At 45.6% G+C, this 7,027-nt stretch overlaps 1 long non-coding RNA gene across 1 annotated transcript; it reads left to right on the forward strand.

Annotated features, from left to right (window-relative positions):
• Positions 1 to 339: 339 nt before the first annotated feature.
• On the forward strand, positions 340 to 1,736 carry LOC121233616. Its single transcript, XR_005933484.1, has 3 exons — positions 340 to 398; positions 513 to 576; positions 1,613 to 1,736. It is a non-coding gene; the product is annotated as an uncharacterized LOC121233616 (long non-coding RNA).
• The last annotated feature ends 5,291 nt before the right edge of the window (positions 1,737 to 7,027 follow it).

Below are 7,027 nucleotides of genomic sequence, written 5' to 3' on the forward strand. Positions count from 1 at the left end.
GAGTTCAGTGATCTGTGGCGTGAAGTATTTGAGTCAGTCCCAGGTTTTGTGCTTTTTCTTGTTTGTTTGTTTTTACAAGGCCATTTTCCAGTGCAAGATAAATACTTCATAAAGAAAAGTATTTTTACATCTTAGATTTCTTCCTTATTTTCTTATAATGTCTCTAAATTACCCAAGACAACATCAGGGAACAAATAAAAATCCATTACCTGCTTGTAAGCAGTTTGTTACAAGTGTTTCAATTCCTACTGCTTGGTGTTTCTAGGTGGTAAGACCAGAATGGGTCACTGTGATCAACTGCACCAAACTTCTGACTTCCGGCTGGGCTAAAAGAGACCGGCAATAAAGAAACATTGAGGGCTGATTTAACAATCCTCTGGGATGGATCTTGTCACCAGGTAAGTTTGCTAAGCTTATTACAGTCACTGATAAACATTACCACCCTACTTTATGAAGTTTGTGCTGTAGCTTCAGCACTGAGATCTCATTCTGCCTTTCATCTGCTGAATTAGGAGCTGTCATGAATTGGATGTGTTTCCCCAGAGTGTTAAATATGGCTGAATGTTGAACTTAGAGGTTAGTAATTCTGTTCCCTCCTTGCCTAAACAAAGGTATTGAAGCTGGGTTTCTAAGCAGACTCTCCCAGCTTCAGCCAGAATACTTTGTGCCATTGCTTTTCAATGATCAGAGCATTCTGTGCCTGCAGAGATAGTACCCTGCTTTGCTGATGGAAACTAGGAGTGGCTGAATGAGCCAAACATGCAAATGGAGCTCAGCAATCCTGGCTGCTGTTCCTCTACTACCTGACCCCAGGCCCAAGATCCTGGTCTGGAACTGGATCATGGTTTTACGTCTGTTGTGGCCATATCCGGCCGATTGCCACCCCTTGTGGGATAGACCCTGCAGTGGGCATTCCCAAAGGCTGATGAGGTCTTTGGTGCCGTCAAAAAATCCTTGCTTAGAGCTAAGGATTCCCCAGAGTCCCAGCCTGGTCAACTGAGGGTGACTGGCAGGTGCACCCCTTTCATCTTTGACTTTTTCAACCCAATTTGTGGGGTGTGGCAGAACTTTAGAACACTTTGCTTTTCATTTAGCACTAGCACAACTGAAGTAAGAAAGTTTATGCCTGGAAACGGTTGAGGTCTGAAAGTAGAAATATTAAATCCAGGCATGGAGAGCTTTTAAAAGAGCAGGAATTTCATGGAAATAAAAACAGTCTAGTCCATTAAGTTCCTCTCATGGACTTTTATGAGGACAATTATTAATACTGTTGAAAATTATACTTGTGAAACGTGTTAATGGGAGCTGTGCTGGCTGCTGCCAGAAAAACTGCAACCTTTACAGCTCATTTGGAGACAGAAATATTTGACAAAGTAGCATACAGGGTGCAAAGGTTCGTGTGGTGCAGGCTTAGACTAACTTAACATATGCCCTCTGTAGCCCTGGTATTGTCCAAAAACTAATGCCCATAATAAAAGAGAGAAAAATTGGACCCCAAGTGGCAAGGATTGTAAGCCCTTGGAATTCTCCTAATCAGAGATATTCAGCTATTTTTAGTTTATAATGTTTAGTCAAATAGCAACAATGATTTTTCTTCTTTTTTCCAACTCAGCTGCACGGTATGTTGGAGGGGGTCTTGATGGCCTGTGACCTTGCCTTTATCTGTCGGTCTGTCACCACTGGTCTTCAAAGTGCAGCTTAAAGGATCTGAGGCTTCTGTGTGGCCTTGATGTGATCTGCTTTCCTGGTAAAGTTTTTCATTAACGGGTGCTTTTTTAAGCTGGCTGGAGCTTGCTTTGCTTGCTCTGTGGGATGCTGCTGGCTCTGGGGCTCTCCTGACCCCCACGACCAGGTTTAATAACCCTGCGTGGCTTGTATTTGCAAGCTTTGTGTGCATGGAGGATGCTGCTTCTGCATGGTGGATGCTGCTTCCTGCCCCGTTGAACAGGCTCTTTCTTTTCTCCTCCTGCCTCCAAAATGTCCATGAAAGGCTCTCAAAAGAGGAAATACTTTTTGAAGTACAGTTGGTTAGATGGAGTGACTGAGCAACAAGCCCATCCATCTGCACAGTGCTTACCTGCCTTCTAATGGTACTGCCCTTCCCTCCAGCCTGGATTCTTATTGTTGCTGTGTCAGCCATACATTTCTTTTCTTCTGAATCTTGAGAGAGAGAACAGGCCCAACAAAAGAGCAGTCGTGCTGCATCAGACCACTGGTCCGGGTAGCCCAGTATCCTGTCTCCAACATTTGCCAGCAGCATATGCCTAGGGTAGAGTGAAAAACAGGACAAGTGTGCATGATACTCTGGTGTGGTCTGCCAGCAACTCGTGGTTCAGGACCTTTCTGAGCCAGAGCTCTTGGCTATGTATTCAGTATAACTTAATGGAGTTTTCTTCTATGTCCAGAGGCCTTTTTCCAGCAGAATTTTAACCTCTCTCCTGTCCTTTGTAAATACAAAGGACAAAAATCCATTCTGGGGACATGTGGTTCACTTACATGATCCTTGCATTGGAGTGGCTTTTTGTGCACACCTGGAAGCAATTGTTGGTGAGGCTAAAAGACTTGTCGCAGTCACGAAAGGAAAGCTGTTTATACATCCATGTCTAGAGCAAAGAAGTTAGGTGCCCCTGTGCTAAATGGCTGGAAGAGCTGAGTGTGAAAAAAAACCTGTCATAGCTGCGGCTGGGTCCGAGAGACACTGACCTTTCACTGATGTGGCAGATGGGACTGGCTAGTTCCTCTCAGAGCATTACCACACCATTCCTACAGTATGTTCTTGCAAAGAGACTCTCTCACTCTGATTTTGCTGCAGCACAAAGATAGACAGCCAGTCTTGTGTATTTTGTGCATCAATAAACATGTGGGACAGCAGGAATTGATCAACTGGTGTCCCTGCTCAGCAGGTTCCCAGGAGATAGGCTTCAGCTTCTTTGCTTAGACTCCATTCGGTCTCAGCCAGTTGGGGATCCCACGGAGCACTTCTGGAGAAGTCCAAACTGGTTACTCTCCACCAGTGTGGGGAGATGCAGCCCCTGCCTGTGAAAGAGTATGCTGGGACCCCCTTTATTGCAGACCTGAGCACTGACACACAGCAGGTCTCTTCCTCAATTCCAGCAGAAGAGTCTGACAAACACTAACTCTAAATCCAAGGGATGGGAAGAAGGACATGTCCAAAATCTTTGGTTTGCTTTAGTGCAGTTTGTGTAAGGGGCAGGCCAGAGCAATTACCAGCATGCAACAAGATGCCTGCTATGTTCATTGGAGTGTGTTTCTTTACTATGTGTCAATACAAACCTAGAGCCATTTTTCAGAGCTTGCCAATGGCTATAATTGAAAAGGCATGAATTGCCCTCAAGAGATTCCCCACTGCTCTGCATTATTATCTGCTGGATGGCAGCTCTATAGGCCATGTATCATTTTTTTCAAATAACCAGTTAATTACTAAATAAAACAACCCAGCTTTCAAGCTGATTAGCCTAGATTAATGACCAGCAGCATGTTTCACTCTCCTCAACAATTTATCATGGAAAAGAACTATGTCTTTAATGATTTAGGTACCTGGTCTATTGAGGCTTGCTCCAATCTGTACAGCCTCCAATTTGATTTAATTGCTCTTCTTAGTTTGTGACCTGGAAAAAACCAAGTGACAGCTCCCATTAGTGAAGCCCAGCTTGCAACTCGCTTGCAGTGTTACAAAGGCTCACTGGGTGTCTTTCTCTGCTGACTTCATTAAGAAGATATATAGAGGTCAAGTGTCACTTTAGTGCAGAACAAGTACCACGCCGTTTATCAGCTGAAACAGGTTGAATCAACCTGTGTATTTTATTTAAGTTTATATTCATTCTTTTTTCCTCCTACAGTTTTTAAAAGATGTTTTTAGAAGCTGCTTGTTTTGTTTAAGCTAAGATTGAATTTACAGACTGGTCTTAAAGGCATTAATTGCAGTTTGTTTATTGTTACTTTGGCATGAAAACTTTGGCATTGCACTCCTCTACAGTTATTCAATAAAAGATCTTTTGTTACAAGGGCCTATTCAGGGCCCTTGAGTTTGCTTCCTAATTAATATTAGACTTCCTCGCAGTTCTGCTCTGGAGTACAAATGCTCACTTCCCAAGGATGTTGCTGCAAAGGCACATTGAGTGTGTCTTTAAGTGCATCCTGCATTGCTGACTTATTATTGGGCAAATCCCTGAAGTCTTCACTTAGCCAAAACTCCCTCTTAAGACAATGGGCCTATGGGAGTTGTCTCATCATTAACTGAGCTCCAGCAGTTGTCTGGCACTCAGTGAACTAAGTCATGGTCACTGCCCCTGAGAGTTTACCATCTACATTAGAGACAAAGACTAAACAAGGCTGAGAAGATAATGAGGCAGCATGAGCTGGAGCTGGGCTCCTGGACCCGGCATTGCACTTTGTTCTCGAAGTGTTTATGAAGGGGCAGGGGGACCACTGCTAACAGCACTGGTCACTGTAGTGGTATTAAAGGCACATTTTGGCATGAGCTGTTGCCAACAGGCTCTTTCATAGTGCTTTTCAGCAGAGAGGCCAAAACAGATTAAGCCCCTATGTCCTCTCCTTCCAGGGAGATTTGTAGCCCTCCTGGATCGGGAGCTGCTGGCTGCTGAAGGGGGTTGCTTTGCACTGTCTTGTTCTGGGATTTTCCATCCGAGGGGAAGGTACTGGCAGGCCGATACTCTCTAAGGTCTTAAATCCCTGAGGTTAAATGGCCTGGTGGCAAGGCCAGGACAAGCCCATCACAGACACTTGGATAAATATTTGTGTGGTACCAGACAGTCCCTAGCTGCAGCTTCCTGATACTGGCTGTGCTAGTCGCCCCACAGATTACTTGGGGAAAGCTCTCTTGTGAGGAACAGACATAGCCACCATGTCAGTAACACTGAGTCAAGTTGCAGGAGCACATCCTGCCCATATCAAGGCTGAATCCATGGTGCTGGTCACCCGTGGGGGCCAGGAGGAGAAGCCTGGAGGACTAAGGGGCACTGATGGGCTGGTGAGGAGGAGAAGGGTTTGGACAGAGCGGGAGCTGTGGTTTGTGCCTAAGGAAAGGCAAGGTGGGGAAGTGTTAAGTGTTTTCACAGGTAAATTGTTACCTTGCTGTGGCGGGGTAAGCAGGCTCACAAGGAAGCCACGTAGCCCAGCTCCCCTTTTTTTTTGCTATCAAAAGCATAGCAGGCCTAGGAGGGGGTGGCTGTGACTGCCTGACATACATTCATAGGGAGCTCAGACAAATCCATAATTTTTGTTTCTTCCTTGCCACAGGCAACTGTTATTGGTAATCCTTTTTGCAAGAAAGCAGGATCTTGGGGAAAGGTGTATGGGATTGACTGGTACCAGTGTGAGCATCATTATCAATGTCCTGGGACCTGTGTCAAGTATGCCATAAAGATTCCTGCCAAGGAAGGTCTAAATGTCCACAGCCGCTTTGATCTACCCTCTGTATAAGCCTTATTACTGCTGTGTCTCCTCAGTGCTGTCCTACATGAACTATGAGCTCTCATATTACCATTGGTGGAGAGGGGACTCTTGTCCCTACAAAAAAAATCCCTTGCAAAGAAATGCAAAATTATTTCATTTCATATAGTCCTTGCCACTACTCTCAGGGGAAAAATACAATACTAGGTACTAAGAAGAAAAGGGAAAACCAGGGCCTGTGTAGCAGAATAACTCCCTGCAGACAGCCTTGGAGCTGCTTTTGTGCCATGGATAGGTACATGCATGTACCTCCCTACCCTGTGGCTGAATGACCCTAAGTATAGAATTTAACATAACTGAGCAATTGAGGGTTGCCAGTTTATTTGCTAAGCACATAAATGAAAGATGGGCAAAATGTGATCAAGTTTCCAAGTTTTTCACCAATCTTTATTGCTGCAGATAGAAACCCATATGTGCCTATGGTGTGACTCAGTGCAGAAAAGCATAGGTCTGTTCCCGCAGACAGTCCTTGCCCTCAGAGTATTGGTGCAGGAACCTCTCAAGCAGTCCTCATTCCCTAGAGCTATGCAGCAGGACAGGGGACCCGGACAAGAGATGCTGGTGCCAGTTGCAGAGCATGACTGCTCGTGGCTGTGTCTGATGTGGGTCTGTCTTAATCACCTTGCAAGAGTCATGAAGCTTCATCCCCCTGACCCCTTCCTTGGCCCAGTCCTTCCCGCTGCTGGAGCTATTTGATCGGTGTATGAACCCAGCTGTGAGTGAATGTGGGCAGGTGTAAAGCCCTTTCCTAATCCCCCAGCCATGCACCTGGGTTCCTATGGAACACTTTGAACATGTGCCTCAGATCTTCATTTCTGGAGGTAAGAGCTGCTTCTCATCTGTGCAAGCCGGTGTCTTATGCATGCTTTTCGGGTGTTTTTAAAGCAGCCTAAAATCTCCTAATCCTCGCTTTCTGCTTCATATTTCCTTCTGGTTGCACTTCTGAGCCCTGGTGCCCACCTGATGGCTCATTTTTGTCACAAGAGAAGGTGGGTGTTTGCTTTCGTAGTGAACATAGCTGCCGCCAGCTGACAGAAGAGATGTGTGACAGAGCCAGTGTTGGTCCCAGCTGCTGGTGTCTGCACCATTAGGGTGAGGACTGACACAAGGGATGCATGAGGGCAACAAGTCAGCCAGAATCACCTTTGTTGCCTGCAAGCAGCTATCTGTGCTGAGTGGTGCAGACCTCTCAAGGGAGAAAGAGGAGAAGGGGAGGTCTCTCCCGTTTCAAACCCTCTCCTCTTACTAATGGGGACAGGTCACAGCCATGGGAATAAGGCACAAGGCATTGATTCATTGAGCTTTTTCTTGTAATGCTGTAGATCTTCATTAATGTTCCCAGTTGTGCTTTCTGCTGTTCCCAGTGGGGCCACTTAATGACATAAAGACCTTAATAAGGAGAAGCTGCAGTCACAGCTGAGGGGAAGGGTCTGGCTTGCTGTTGCCAAGGGTTGTGCTGTTTATCACATGCAGCATCAGCCTCTAAATATTTCTTACCATTGGGACTGAGAGAATCACTTCGCAGACAGAGAAG

This window comes from Aquila chrysaetos, chromosome 10 (assembly GCF_900496995.4).
Source record: "Aquila chrysaetos chrysaetos chromosome 10, bAquChr1.4, whole genome shotgun sequence".
Lineage (NCBI taxonomy): Eukaryota > Metazoa > Chordata > Aves > Accipitriformes > Accipitridae > Aquila > Aquila chrysaetos.